At 37.9% G+C, this 16,251-nt stretch overlaps 1 protein-coding gene and 1 pseudogene across 8 annotated transcripts in view; both read left to right on the forward strand.

Annotated features, from left to right (window-relative positions):
* Osbpl9 (oxysterol binding protein like 9) overlaps positions 1-16,251 on the forward strand; it is a 173,797-nt gene that overhangs the window by 59,963 nt on the left and 97,583 nt on the right. The window lies entirely within an intron of this gene.
* On the forward strand, positions 4,086-15,506 carry LOC106026028 (Golgi phosphoprotein 3-like; annotated as a pseudogene).

Below are 16,251 nucleotides of genomic sequence, written 5' to 3' on the forward strand. Positions count from 1 at the left end.
AAAGTCTTAGGATCAGAAAGTGTTTAATATTTTGGATTTTTGAAATATTTACATATGTGTAACAAAATGTCTTGGGGTGGGATCTAAACACTGAATTTACATGCATTCGTGTGTAGAAGTTTTCACTGGTGACACATGGTTTTTGGAGTGTTTTGAATTTTAATTGTTTTTCTTTTTTTTAGACATGGTCTCGCTATGCAGTTCAGGCTGGCCTTGAGTTCACTTTGTAGTCTAGGCTGGTCTTGAACTCTCAACAGTTTTTCTGCCTTAGCCTTCCAAGTGGTGGGATTACAGGCATGCACTACCACTTCCTGCTTATAAATTTTTTATTACAAATATTCAGCCTACACTCCAATTACTTATTGTGGTGGATATGATTTAGTTCATCACAAAAGGGGCCCACAGTATACTATAACAGACTGTTAATGGTTTCAGCACTAATTTATGCTAATTGTTTATTTCATCTACTCTGATACCCTCCATGTTCTTGGCATTGGGTTGCATTGAATAGTAAATGACATTTTAGAGTGGATGTAGGAAGCTATTATTTTTAGATTAGTATATAACATTAGTATATAATGTTAGTATATAACATTAGATTAGTATATAACATTAGTATATAACATTAACATTTTTAGATTAGTATATAACTTAATGCTAGGCATGGTGATGTACCCTTGTAATCTTAGCACTTGGGAGACTGAGGCAGGAGGATAGCTGCGAGTTGAAGGCCAGTCCCTGGGCTACATCATGAGTTCAACGCCAGCCTGGACCACATAGCAAGACTTTGTCTCCAAAAACAAAAAAACAAATGAATGTGCACTTAAGGGAAGAGAAAGTAGAGGGAAATACGAAATAAAAAAAAATTAAGAGGTGTCGTATGCATATATTAACTGCCGATGATGAATGGATCATTATTTATATACTGTAAATATGTACTAAAAAATTAGTGTCTTCCATAAACACTGTTATCAATTGTCTTGTCATTTCATTGTGAAAAATTACTTTATTGATTTTGGCCTTTCTTGTAATTTAGTAGTGCTTGCTTTCACAACATATACTAAAACTTATTAATTTAGTGGCTGTCTTGGTTACTTTTTACTTGTTGCTGGGACAAAATACCCAACCAAAATGAAGGAAGGAAAGGTTTATTTCTTACAGTTCTTGGAGGATTCAGTCCATACTCAGTTGGCTCCAAGGCAGGGTGGCATGGCAGGGCCACAATTCATGGCAACTGCAAACAGCAAGGTGGAAACTGGCAAGAGACAGAGAGAGACAGACAGACAGAGACACCTTCTTCTTGCCATTATATCATATCCTGGCTCCACCCCTACGCAGGTGGTAGCACTCACAACACCAATCCAAGTGCTAGACAACAAACCAATCATAAATGCTAGATTTGGTGAAGTCTGTAATTCATGAGTCTTGGGGGCCACTGACATAAACCATGACAGTAGCCTTTTCTTTTCTTTTCTTTTGCTGACTCTATTGTTTTATGGATTTGGTTTTGAAAATATCCTCCTTTGGATAACATGTAGATAGCTATTTAATCTCTGTGATTGGTACATAGATGTCATTAGTGCTGTTCAGTGTACTGGCTCACACCTGTTGTCTCAGCCCATGTGAGTCTGAGGCAGGGGGATCACTGAGAGTTTGAAGCTAGTCTGGGCTACACAGTGAGTTTAAGGCCAGCCCAAACTATATACATAGTGAGACCTTGTCTCAAAACAAAAAATGAGACACAAAAAACGAAAACAAAAGAAACCCCAGTAAACAAACAAAAAGTCAGACATCATTAATTATACATTAAAAGTTAAGAAGAGGAATGCTAACTAGAGGAAAGCTGAGAAATTGTATTACTATCAGATATAAAATGTTTTAAGAAAACAATTAAAACTGCTATGGGAAAAGAGAATATCAAATACCCTGTGTCACATAGATAATATTCTTTGACAGTAGTGCAATAAATTAGAAATATCTTAACAAAGTAGTAACCACTTTCCTCATATATATTTCCAAATCACTTGCAAATGTAGAAATTATATTATAAATATTATAAAATATTTAAACCTGAATGATAACAAAGGACCATATGTTAAATCTCCATCTAAAGAAGACTTTTTTTTTTTGGTACTGAGGATCAAACTCATGACCTTGTGCTTGCCAGGCAAGCGCTTATGCTATTGAGTTAAATCCCTGGCCCCCAAATTTATTCTTTATTATGATTCATAATTTTATGGAATGTATCATACAGTGGAGGTTGGAAGTTAAAAAAAAAGACAAAAAAAGAAAGTTAATGAGCTGAATATTACATTAAAAACTAGAAAAATGAAAATAATAAGGAAAGTAGAAGAAAGCAATAAATGAAATACATTAATGAAAAGGGAAATAAACACATCATCAATAAATTGAGACAGAGTCTTTGAAAAAGTAGTGAAATAAACCTTCAAATTGGGAGAAAAATACAAAGAGACAAATGATATTAAAACGGGAAAAGGGCGGGCCAGGGACTTAGCTCAGTGGCATAAACGCCTATAAGGCAAATGTGAGGTCATGAGTTGGATCCCCAGTACCACATACACACACACACACATACATACATACATACATACATACATAAAGGAAAAGGAAAGTGGGCATGATGGCACATTTCTGTAATCTCAGAACTCCGGAGGCTGAGGCAGGAGAATTACTGTGAGTTTGAGGCCAGTAATTCAAGACCAGCCTAAACTATACAGCAAAATAGTGTCTCAAAAAACCAGAGAGAGAAAGAGAGGAGAGAGAGAACTGTACATCTAGCAGAGATGAGAATTGTCAGCAAACTTTGTACAAAATTTTTGTGAATAAATTTGAAAGCTTAAATGAAAACATAATTTTCTATTAAAGTATAAATTACTAGAATTAACTTAAGAAGAAATAGGAGGTAATGACAGACCATTATATCATTTTACCAAATCTTGTAATAAATCAGCCTGTTGTTCCTGAGCTTAGGAATAGAGAGAGTTTTCAAGAATCAGAAATAGTGTTCAATTTTGTGAAGCTGGTGTACTCTTAATACAAAATCATGCAAAGACATCAGAATACTTAATAATGAGACTGTATTAGCATTCACGTGAAAATCAGCAGCAAGATGTAGGTCCTGCTTTTGCTGCTGAGTTAGTGTTATACTCTGGAAGTCTCAGTGTATGCTGTAAAGCAAACAAGAAAGAAGAGACAGTCTTGGAAGGGAAAATCATGTTAGTATTTGCAGATGTTTGTCTATACAGCCTACACTAGAAGTCCTGGCACATCTGGTAATGTAACAAAAAGTGTCAGGAGAGGGAAAAAAAATTACTGGTTTTGAAAGATGATATAATTGTCTACATAGAAGTAGATCTAGAAGAATCTACATAAAAATGTTGACATTATTGTAGTAACTGGAGATTGAACTTCACACTGAAATATATATGCAGCCCTTTTAAATATATATATATATATATATATATATATATTAAATTTATGAAATAGGCTCTTGCTAAATTGCTCAGAACATGTGATCCTCCTGCCTCATTTTCCCAGAATAATGGGATTATAGGAGTGTGCCACCATGTCCAGCCACCAGAAAAATCATTTGTATGATTAACCTTTTAGCAGAACTTTTTGGATATGAGATCAGTAGGTGAAAACCACTGATGTTTTATGACCCACAACAAATTAGGAAAATATTAAAGAAAAAATATTTATAATAACAAGAACTCTGAGTTAGTTAGGAATATATTTTATAAAATAAATACATTCTTTTAAAGGAAAAATTATAAAACATTATAGGAAAACTAAAGAAATACCTGAATAAAAGAAAAGCTATACTTTTCATACCTGATGATATATGATATCATATATATATATATATATATATATATATACACACACACACACACATCCTTCTAAACTATAAGTATTGTGAGTCAAGTCAAACCACAATTAGACTTATAAAAATTGGCCAAGTGATTCAGAAAATTATTCAGATGATAAAGCAGAGACACAATTTTAAAGAATAAGGAATTGAGGAACTTGCTAGTCCAGATGTTAACATTTTAAATGAAACCATGGTAGAGTATAGAGTAAGAGGAAGGAAATAACTGAGTGAGATAGAAGAGAAAGCTGAGAAGAGCTGTGTATAATGGGAACTAGGTACATGACACTGTCACTTAGGTGAAGCTGGATCAATGTGCCGTCCATGTAGAAAAAAGAACCTCATGCTATACACAAAAAAATAAGTCCTAAAAAAGAAGCCATGCCTGCTGGTGAGCCAGCTGCTACAGACCTAGACAAGAAGCAGCTATGCCCCAAGACCCTGGTGGCATTGGGGCAGGGTATTCCCTACCCTGAAAGGCCACCACCACAGGCTCTGCAGAAAAGGAGGAACCTCTGATGGGAGGAACCCCAGGCGCTTTGCCCAATCCCTTATACTGCAGGACAGGTAGCCAGTGCAGTAAGTGCCTGGGACTTAGAAACTGGCTGATTGAGGAACACAGGAAAATGTCAAGTCGAAGGAGCAAAGTGCAATCTCAGACCTCTAGTCCACCCAGTAGTCCAGGAGAGACAGACACAAAATAAATTAGAAGTCACATACTTGAAATTTCTGAAATGATAGCAACTGAAGTAAAGAATTTGGTGCTTATATTGCTTGATTAGTTTTGCATGCCTGTATCTCACCCAGAAAAAGTCTAGGAGACATAGACATGGAATTAGAAGTCATACATCTGAAATTTCTGAGATGATAGCAAATGAAGTAAAGAAACAACTTAGGGCTTATGTTGTTTGAATAACTTTTGCATGCTTACATCTGGTAGTCTGAACAACTATTTAGAGGATAACATTGTTCGAGTTGGTAAGTATTAATTTCCCACTGTCTTGGTTTTGAAATCCAATACTTTGGATTGTTTTATACTTCTTTTGTTTTATACTCTTTAAAATAAAAAAGTTAAAAAGTTAAACAACAATAAATCCTAGAATTAGCACGTTTTTAAAATGAAAATTTAGATTCCAGCCTGTGTGTGGGCTGCTGCCCCAGGCAAGGAGGCACCCCCTTTCCCACCCAGCCCACGCAGCCTGCCCTCTTTGCCTGACCACTGTTCCCCCATGACTCCCTCAGGTCTTGCTACTGACAGATAGATGTCACCCCAGCGCCCGGATTTAATCTGGAAATTTGATCTGGGGCTAAGCAGGGAGAAGGAGAGAAACGTGGTCAGTCCTGCATCCCTCTCAGCCCTGCATGGCACCAGGGCCGAAACCAGCAGACCTAGCGCAGCTTGGGCTTGGTGCAGCTGCCCACTGAGGCCTCCTTCAGCACCACTGACAAGGAGCAAGCAGCGGTGGCGGCGGTGACAGCATCAAGGACAATGTGCAGTGCCACCGTATGACCAAGACTTGGAGAAGGAGGGCGACTTAAAGGAAATGCGGCTGATTCTGATGGAAGAGGTGCTCTTGTTGGACCTTAAGGACGGAGAGGGCAGCACATCTTTTTGGAATGACTGGTATACTGGCTTACATGGCTATATGTTAATTGAATTAGCATTGAGAGGACAATCACAACTAAAGGCTTGTGAAATGAGACGTAAAAGTTTTGACAGGAAAAGTGATCTGTAGTCTGGTGCTCCAAGTAGGTCTGTTCTTCTTGATGAAGTGCTGAATATTTTTAAGGATGTCTCCAGAAATAGTCGAGAACTGGATTAAATTACTTAGTGGTGAGACATAGAATCCATTAAAACTGAATTATCAGTTAAGAAACATGTGGGAATGATTAGCTAAAAACCTGCTGGAAAAGGATGTACTAATTACTGAGAGACAGAACTTCCTACTTTTAGACACGACAACGTAGCCTCTCACTAACTGCAGCATTAAACAGTACCTCATCAAGAAGGTTACAAGAAGCTGTTCTTGACAAATGAGTGAATGACCTGCACCGAATGGACAAGCGCTTGCTGGCCCTTATTTGTCTAGCCCACACCTCAGACGTCCTGGGGAATGTGTTTGCTCCTCTTCTGGATGAGCAGTATAATTTAGCCACCAAGACAGTATGGCAGCTCCGGGGCTTGGGCCCGGAAGTACAACATCTGAAGACCAACACCAGCGAGGTTCTGTGAGTCGTAGTAGTAGCCTTCACTAAGTGACTCTGTCAGAATGAAGCATTTTTGTTTTCTCATATAAAACGGTTTTTCTTCTGTTGACTTCTGGTTTTCTGCAGTTTGTACTTCCCACACTATAATTGGATTTTGTTTTGTAAAATGGTGGCTGGCTTTTTGTTTTTCATATTTCTGTAGGATTCCACTGGTAAGAGAGGCCTTCTTTCTTGTCTTCACAAATTTTACTGCCACGTTGGCCTTCCATTCTGCCTTGCCATTCTCACTGTTATCTGGGTTTCTGGTATACTTTGACTTTTAAAGTACCTCTGATCAGCCCCACATGCACAGCTTTCGGGTTAGCTCAGTTTTTGAGCGCTCCCTCCTGTGCATGTACATTAGCATCTGTCTGCAGTTCTAACAGGAGTCGTAACAAGGCCCTCAATTCACCAAAGGTAACTATCTATCTATTAGGACATTTTATATATAGACCTCAGTTGAAATGTGTAATTAGCAAAATTATTTTTAAGTTGAAACAGCACAGTAAATACTTAATGTAAACCCCCCCCCATTTTGCTTCCCTTGTAAATCTATTGTATTATTACACTTGTTACAATTTTAACTGTTCGATAAGAGAGATCCGTTTGTTTCACAAAGCCAATTTGGGATGGGCTGCATTCCAGTTATGCTGTATATAGTTTGAATTATATATAAATTGCCCCTTCTGGCCACTCCTACCCCAGCTTAGTATTTTGCAAGATTTCATTAGCTATACACCAGAGGATTTGGGGATTTAGCTCAGTGGCATAAGCACCTGCCTGACAAGTGTGAGGTCGAGAGTTTGATCCCCAATGCCCCCCCCCCCCAAATTAGCTATATACCTGGTGTGCCTCACACTTGCTCTAGTCATCATTAATTGGTGGCAGAATAGACCTCTTATAGGAGGAGATAGAAAAGATTAGTATCTAATTGTTTGAAGGGTTTTTGAGCTGTGCCACTCATGGTATTCTTTGCCTATGCATCTCTTTATTTTTTAAAAGGTTTTTATGATTTCTGTTGGAAAGAGGTTTGTGACTAGTACTAATCTTGAGTACAGTTTTTTTCTTTTGTCCACAAGTAAACTAATGTCTGCTCTGAAATGTCATTTTTACACTTTCTTAAAGAACAAGAGTCAAATGTCCTAGCTCATGTTAATTGGTGATGAGTAATGACTACAACTCCAATGATTAAGAATTTTGTAACAGAAAGCTCTGCTATGTTTTAATTTCTTATGTACAATTATGGTAATTAGCACATTGTAAGATTATAAGCCTTTGCTTTTTAAAGTTTATTTTTACTATTTCTTTGTGACTGTTTATCATACCACCATTGGTTTTATACTATAAATACTATACATTGAGCAAATTAAATGTCAAATTTTTTAATACCATACCTTATGTTAATAGTGGGATTTTTGGGTTAGGGATTTAGCTCAGCGGTATAAACGCCTGCATTGCAAGCACATGGTTGTGAGTTTGATCTCCAGTACTGATGTAAAAAAAAAAAAATAAAGAGTGGGATTTTCAGGTGTTTAGAATTTTTGTGTGTGTGTGTGTGTGTTAACATTCAGTGCAGAAATACTAGATGGTATACAACTCTGGAGTTGAATTTTAAGGGATTCTCTAATGTGTATACTATCTTTTTATCTGAAGTAATAAATAAACTATGATCTTGGGAAAAAATGAAAATTTAAACTTAGAAGTATAGATGAATGTCTTTATGACATCAAAATATAGAAGATGGTCTTAAATCTTAAACAATGCTGATGATTAGTAGATTTCACAAATTCAAAGTTTAAAACCTTATTTTGGGTATTTTTTCCATTTTTTTTTTTTATTTTAAAGAGAAAACAAAACAGAAAAAGGAAATCAGAACAGAACAGTGTAAGCAACACAGGACTTCAAAACAAGACAGTAGGAAATCAACAGTGGCTACCATAATGTCTCTTGTTTTCTTTGAAATAGTTTTCCATATAAAAACAATAAAATCAGAACAAAACAGTAGCTACCACCTTCCCCTGGTAGGTGTTTCCTCCTCTATCAGTTTTTTAATATAAGGTTTACCCACATGAGTTCAAGCTATATTGTCCATGAACATGATCTCTAGTTGCATCCATTTACCTACAAGGGTCTCATGATTATCCTACTTTATAGCTGGGTAGTTTTCCATTGTATGAAAATACCATATCTTTCTTATCCATTCTGAGGTTGATGGGCAAGTTACCCTTGCTTTTTTCTGGTCTCTTGTGGAGTGAAACAATTGTTTCTTTCCTTTGATTTTCAGTCTGTGAATTTCCTTTCTAAAATGTGTTTCTTTTATCAGTGTATTGATGGATCTTGTTTGTTTCTTTTTGTTTTTTGGTACTGGGATCAAACTCCAGACCTTGCATTTGCAAGGTAGGCGCTTATGCCACTGAGTTAAATCCCTGGCTGGATCTTGTTTCTTGATCCCAGGTCTCTTTGTGTTTCTTTTTATTGGTGAATTGAGGCCATTTACATTAAAGGCTGCAACTGGTATACATTGGTTGATCTCTGCCATGCTATTCTCTTGCTCTTAGCCTTGCACTTTTCCCCTTTGTTCAATTGCCTGTCCTGTTTGACAGTCCTCTGCTGCTTTCCTGGAACCATGGTCATCTTTAGCTTTCTCCAGAATATCTTTCAGCACTCAGTGTTGAGTTGGTTTGGTGGTCATGAACTCCTTCAGTTGTTCCTTATTATGGAAATATCTTATTTTCCCATCAGTTTTGAAAGATAGTTTTCAGGGTACATCAATCAGGGTTGGAAGTTGGTTTTCTTTCAGGGTTTGAAACACTTTACTCGAAACTCTTCTTGACTTGATGGATTGTGTTGACAGGCCTGCTGTGATTCTGATTGGTTTTCCTTTATAGGTGATCTGTTTCTTTTCTCTAACAGCTTTTAATATTCTGTCCTTGTGCTGAATTTCTGGGATCTTAATTATTATATGTCTGGATGTAGATTTACTTTGGTTATGGCTAGTTGGAGTTCTATATGCCTTGCTTATCTAAATGCCAGATCCTTTTCCCATGTTTGGCAAGTTTTCTGCTGTTACACTTCTGTAAATAGCCTTTTAATTTCATTTGTTTTGACCCCTGCTTCTTCACTGATACCTATCATTCTTAAATTATTTTTCTTACCATCACCTTGCAGCCATCGAATGATTTCCTGGTTTTTTTTTGTTTGTTTTTGATACCAAGGATCGAAATCACAACCTCAAGCTTACCAGGCAATCCCCGGACTTTCCTAGTTATTTTTAGATCTTTCATTTCACGATCACTAGCTGTGATCTTGTCTTCAAGGTCTGAAAGACCTTTAGTCTCTTTCAGGTGGTTTTGCCAGCTTTCAATGGAGTTTTTAGTTTCCTGGATAGCTCTTTGAATCTGTTTCATGTTTTGTATTTCCTTTCTATATTGTATATTCAAATTTTCTATCATTTTACTATGCTCTTCTTTTTTTTTTTAATCTATGTCTTCTTTAGATATGCCCAGCAATTCTTTCATTATGTTTGTGATTTCTTCTTTTATCTGAGGTATTATTTCTGATATGTTTACTTTTATAATCTCATACAGTTGTTTGAAACAGTTGCTATCATCTGAGAGATTTCAGATATATGACTTCCATTTTCTTCTATGAATGTATCTCTCAGACTTGTTCAGTGGGGGCTGGAGATCTGAGATTGCCTTTTGCTCCTTTGTCTTGATATTCCCCTGGGTTACTCCTAACAAGATGGTTGTGGGATCCCAGCCATTTCCCTCATTGGCTGCCCTTCCCCAGTGTAGAAGAATGGGACAAGCACCTGGGTTTCTCTGATCCCAGGTTCCCAGGGACATAGAGTGTTAGGTAGGTTTTTCCAGACCTGTGCAACTACGTGGGGGCTTCCCCGATGGCCAAGGGTGCATGGTGAGGGGCTGTTTCTCTCAGCCTGTGTGTCCACACCAGGACTCCTGTGATATTGGCGTGCACATAGGGGTTTGTTTGTCTGATTCTCCTGGTGGGCAGTGGCTGCCTGAAGGAAGCAAGGGTCTCCAATGGTGGCCTGTGGTTGCACAGGGCATACCTGGCTGCATGTCCCTGCTCATGCTGGCTATCTTCGGGAAGCAAGCTTTCTGATGGTGGCGCCCAGCAAGCAGAAGGCTTTTTTTCTTTTTGCGACAAGATTTTACTATGCAGTTCAGGGTACCCTTGAACTCACTTTGTAGCCTAGGCTGGCTTCAAACTTGCAGCAATCCTGCCTTAGCCTCCTGAGTGCTATGATTACAGGCCAAAATTTTTTTAAAATCTTTGAAGAAAAAATATCACTATCAAAGAGAAAGGACAGTCTATGGACAGGAGAGAAAATATTTATAAAGGAATAATACGCAGAAAAATACAAAGAATACAAATCAAAAAAGACCAAAGAAGACCCAAAAGAATGCATATAATAGAAAAGACTAAAGAATACTTTAAAAAGAAAATGTACAAATGTATATTCAATTCCTATTAGTGGAAATGAGGTATCTATATATCCCAACATGGATCGTGAGTATGATTTTTTTTTAATCATGGAAAGTATACGTATATATTTTTTCTCAACATAAGCAAACATCAGACAAGGTAGCTTGAAAAAATAAAGCAACTTGCTTAGCACTCTGTTACTAGTACCTAGAACAGTGCAGTAAGTATTTGTTGAATCCATGAATGGATATTGCTAAAGCAGGTCCTCCTGCAGCATCTTCTGTGGTGAGTAATCCAGCCCTGAGTCTTCCTGTTTCCTTCTGTGCTATTGAATCCATTTTCTTGCCTCCTGTGAAGAGACAGATCGTACTTTTTTAATATCTCCTGGATGTTACTGTACCTGACCCCAAGTAAGTATTTAGTGAGTGTTTAAAGTCATTAGTGAATATTGTTTATTATCACAAAGTCTCTTAAAATTAGGAGTTTGGATCAGGAGTTGCCAGACCCAGAGTCCTTGGACCTTGAACAGTTTTTGATTTCTCTGAACCTGTTTTGAATATGTAAGGAGTTCTAGTTTCTTCTCTCTGTATCTCAAAGAGCACACATAAAGGCACTGTATGAATGTAAGACAGATTTCTATCATGTCAGCAGTGATGGAGCATAGAGGGTTGTAGAGGTATAGTGGGAGCAGCTATGTTGTGAACTCCTACACTGTCCATAGTTTTTTAGGAGTTACTTGAGCAGTCTATGTTCTGGAGAAGTCTTTACTTTGTTGTCCCTGGCAGTAGGGACAACAAAGAGAAGTCTTTACTTTGTTGTCCCTACCAGTCCACTTTTCTTTTGTTTTTCCAAATAGCCAGAATTCTGTTTTGTTCTGTTTTTCCATCATGGAAACAAAATTATCTCTCCATCTTTGATGCATGAACCATGATTTTTGTCTGAAGTGTGTCTGTGTGCATAGAAAAAAGAAGGAAGAGCCAGGAAATCCACCCAATTGGACAAGACTGTGTACCTCTAGATACTTTCTTAGTGACCCCAAATATTGATGGAACTTGAAAAGCTGACCATTTGAAACCAGAAATTTGCATGAGAGAGTGCTGAATGGTCCGTGTTTATTGTGTTGGTGTTATGGGCCATAGAAGACGAATTGCAATGAAAATGTTGATATTTTGTTTGGTTATGGAATACCATTCCCCATATGGATCCTCAAAGGCTGTTTCCTTTATTAGATATGTAAGGCAGTAGTAATAGTCTTAGGTAGGGAAGAATGTTGTAGCAGAGGGAACAAGGTATTAGGTAAGAGAGAATGTTGTAGCAGAGGGAACATCTGCAGAGATATGGTGGGAAAGAAGTTGGGGCACTGGATCAGTCTCGTGTTGTTCAGGTGTAGGATGAGATTGGATAGGCAAGTGTGGAGCAAAATGCTAAGGGCCATATTGAGCACAGTGACCAAATTCACTAAATGTTTCACCTCTGAGCGTGAAAGGGGAGATCTCTTCATTGTTGTTCCAGGCCAACAAGGACAATCCAGGATTGTTCCAGGCAAACCAAAATTCACCTGTGTGAAAGTGAAGTAGAGCCATTGGCTACATATCCACCAAGGAATGGAAAGACAAACTTATAGGCAAGAGGTTTGGATGATTCTGATAATTTTGACTGTAAGGGAATGAGACAGATCAATTGCTAGCTAACAGAAGATGTGGACATTTTTATTTTATTTTATTTTTTGTGATGCCAGGGATCAAACTCAAGACCTTGTGCTTAACAGGCAGGTACTTATGCTGCTGAGCCAAAGCCCCAGCCCCGAGGATGTGGAATTGAAAAGGGTTGTACTATTGTTAGAGAGGATGGGGTCTTGAACATGATGAGTGGAGCTGGGAAAGAGGCAGCAGAGAGAGAAAATTTGGAAGTTGGCAGAGTGAGGGACCTGAGGAAAGGTGATACAGGGTGAACACGAGTCGATGGACTGGGTTTCGTATGGAAGAAGGGACCCCCTTTCTAACTATGACAAGTGAAAAGGAAGCAAGAGAGGTTTAGATGCAGATGAGTGTTCAGGTGGGAAGGCAGAGCAGGTGTAGAATCCAGAAAGTATTCCATTTAGATACACTATTGCAATTGATAAGTGAGTTTAGCAAGATTATTGAATACAAAGCTACTGTACAAAATCAGCACACCAATAACTGGTAACTAGAAAATGGATTTTTTTTAAAAGAAAATGGATTCTTGAGAGGTTATTTATAATAGCACATGTTGTGTGAAAGAAGTTGGATACAAGAGAAAATAAGCAATATGAGACAATCTATACAAAGTTCAAAAAAAACTACTGTGTAATGTTGAAATTAAGACGTGTTTATTTTAAGGTAGAAGGGTGGGTAAATGATTAGAGGATTAGAATTACAAGGGGAGAATGTGTTTATTGACTTTATATGTTTATGGGTTTTTTTTTTTTTTCCTGTCTTTTTGAGCAGAGTCTCTTTGTGCAGTTCAGGCTCACATTGAGCTCACTTTGTAGCCCAGGTTAGTCTCAAACTCACAAATAATCTTCCTGCTTCAGCCTCCTGAGTGCTGGGATTACAGGCATGTACCACCACGCCCGGCTGTTTATGACTTTTGTATGTGTTATACTTAGAAATAACGTTTCCCAACTGAAAGAGTGTATGTGAAATACTTAGCATAGTGCTTTGTTTATCAGGAATGTTTAATGGCACTGTCCACCATTCACTGTAGTTCCCTGTGATGTCAAGGTATAGAACAGCGCAGACGGGTAGGACTTTCTGTAATTATTGAAATGTTTGTTTTTGTGCCATCCAGTTCCATAGCCACTAAAATCACATGGCTTTTGAGGATTTGAGATAGGCTAGTGTGATAGGAATCAAACTCAGGATGTTGCTTATACTGAGTGAGCATGTACTATACCACTGAGCTATACCTTCTCATTATTTTAAAATTTTACTTCAATTGATTAAAATAGAAATGCTTATATGTGTGTAATTTAAATGCTTATATGTCTGTTTCATTGAACAGTGCAGATCTATGGTACTGCCATGGGAAATGAGTGCTTTGATAAAAATGACAGTGAAGTGATTTTTGCACTGTGCTACATCCCTAGGCTTCCCTCACTTTTTTCTTTTTCCTTTTTTGCAGTACTATGGATTAAACTCAGGGGCTTGGCAAAGAGCTACATCCATACCACCTTTTTATTACTTTGAGACAAGGTTTTGCTAAGTTGCTAAATTGCCCAGACTGGGCTGAAACTTGGCATCCTCCTTCCTCAACCTCCCAGAGTGCTGCTTTGCTGCGTGAGAGGAAGGTGCTGAGATTGTATCAGTGGGCAAAAGATTTAGTTGTAACCACTTTTTATTTTACTTATATTTACTTTATTTATTTACTTACTTATTTATTGAGGGGGGGCGCCAGGGATTGAACTCACTCATGATCTCACACGTACCAGGCAAGCACTTGAGCCACTGAGCTAAATCCCTGGGCCCTTAACCCCCTTTTAAAAGCATCTCTCTCTCTCTTTTTTTTTTTTTTTTTTTGTCTTTTTCCTTTTTTATCGGTACCAGGGATCGAACTCACGACTGCCTGCTTGCAAGGCAGGCGCTTATGCCACTGAGCTAAATCCCCAGCCCCTTAAAGCAATGAGAAGGGGAGGGGGAACGAGAGAAAGATATGGGGTTCATTTTTTTCTCCCCCTCAGATAGAGGGGAATTAAGCTGAAAGAATGGCATAAGTAAAATTGCTTAATAATTTGTGTGGAAGAAACTTTGAGGCTGACAGTGTATTAGATCTCTACAAGGTGGGGAAGGAGGCTGGGAAAGTTTCTGGGGACCTAGTTTTGAACAATCTTAAATAGCGTTAAAAGGTAACATTAACTTTATCTATTTATGAAGATCCAGGGAACGTTTTAAATGTGTACTTCTCCTGCAAGAGTCTGTGCTTTAGAAGTGTTTCTTTGATGATAAGAAAGACTATGAATTAGAAAATGGCTAGACTGAAGGCAAAGAGATTGCATTCTTGAGCAAGGAATGGTGGAAGCCTGGATTATAGGAGTAGTGAGGATGAGGAAGAGTTGAGGAACTCAGAAAAATAGTTCCGAAGTAGCTGAGTGTGCCTGTCAGCCTGAGGAAGTAGTACCCATGTGTTATCTCTTTGTATGTTTTATCTCAACCAGAATACAAGTTCCTTGAAGACTGAGACTATTCTCAGAGCTGTATCTAGCACATATTTTTGTATTTAGTAATTGAATACTTCTATATTTTATATTTGCACTCATAAAAGTTGATATATTGTGATATAGAAGGTTAACTCAGCTAATCACAAAATCAAGTTAACTAGAATCTGCTGTTCTCTTACTTGCCTGTCCACTGAGATATGTCTCTATTTGATGTCCTGGAATTGTTGTAATAGATACTTTCTGGTCTACTGTTAACTTCATGTGTGACCCTGGGTAATTCATTAGACTTTTGAACACAGTTTCCTTATCATATAGGAGAATAAATTTTCCCACTGAATCTGAAACTGAAGAGTAAGTAAGATAAATCAAATGGATGGAATTTGGATAGAGGTGAGGTCCAGCTAGATGAATACATGTTTTGGCTCTATTACCTAATATTTCTGGAATAAAAGTACCCCTACGCACAGTGTAGCCTTTTTTCATGTGATTTTTCCCTCCAGGAGTCTTTTCAGTTATTATTTTCAAGGTCTCTGGTTTTGTGTGTGGCATACTACCTCTTGTCACTAAGGTGGAGCATTTGACCTGTCCTACTTTCTCTAGTTTTCCCTCCAGAATACTTAACATTCTTATTCCTTAAGGATAGTGACCAATAAAACTCCCTATTTTAGTTTCCTGTCCCTTCTCTTAATTCCTGTTGTCTTAACAGACTATACATAGTCGACGATAAAAAAATAAAAATTTCAAACTTTATCCATTTTACTAAAATAAACAACTTACAGAAAGTGAGTTTTTTTGTGATTCTGGGGGTTGAACTCAGGACTAGGTGCTCTATCACTGAGCTATATCCTTGGCCTCCTAAAATAATCAGTTTATAAGCCTAGGTCCTTGTCCTCTTTCCACTCATTTGGAGAGTTGTTCATGCTTTTCTTTAAAAAACATACTCTTGGGCTAGGGATTTAGCTCAATGGCTAAAGTGCTTGCCTGGTAAGCATGGGTCATGAGTTTGATCCCTGGTACAAAAAAACAAAACAAAACATGTTCTGGCCAGGTTACGGTGGCGTATGGCCTGTAATCCTAACACTCAGAACATTGAGGCAAGCAGATTGTCATGAAATTGAGGCTAGCCTGGGCTATAAACCAAGACCTGATCTCAGAAATCCCCTAAACCAAAAAACAAAACAACAACAAAAATATGCTCTGTACTTGAGTGCCATGTGACAAAATAAAAAATATAATTCTAGGTTTCTGAGAGCTCATAGCAGTTCAGTGGAGGAGGCCGGCATCTAAATAATCGTAATATAGTGGGCGAACTGCAATCACACAGCAATATACAAGTGGTTATGGTAGCATCTGGAAAAAAGGGTTGGGCAGTATTTTGAAGCAAATATCATCTGGCATTTCTGCACTAATATAACACAGAAAAAGCCGGATGAAAGCACTTGCCTTCCATCCTTCCATGAGCGTCACAACAACATAGGCAGGT

Source organism: Cavia porcellus, unplaced genomic scaffold (genome assembly GCF_034190915.1).
Source record: "Cavia porcellus strain 051 isolate PalLab524CR breed Dunkin Hartley unplaced genomic scaffold, mCavPor4.1 scaffold_25, whole genome shotgun sequence".
Lineage (NCBI taxonomy): Eukaryota > Metazoa > Chordata > Mammalia > Rodentia > Caviidae > Cavia > Cavia porcellus.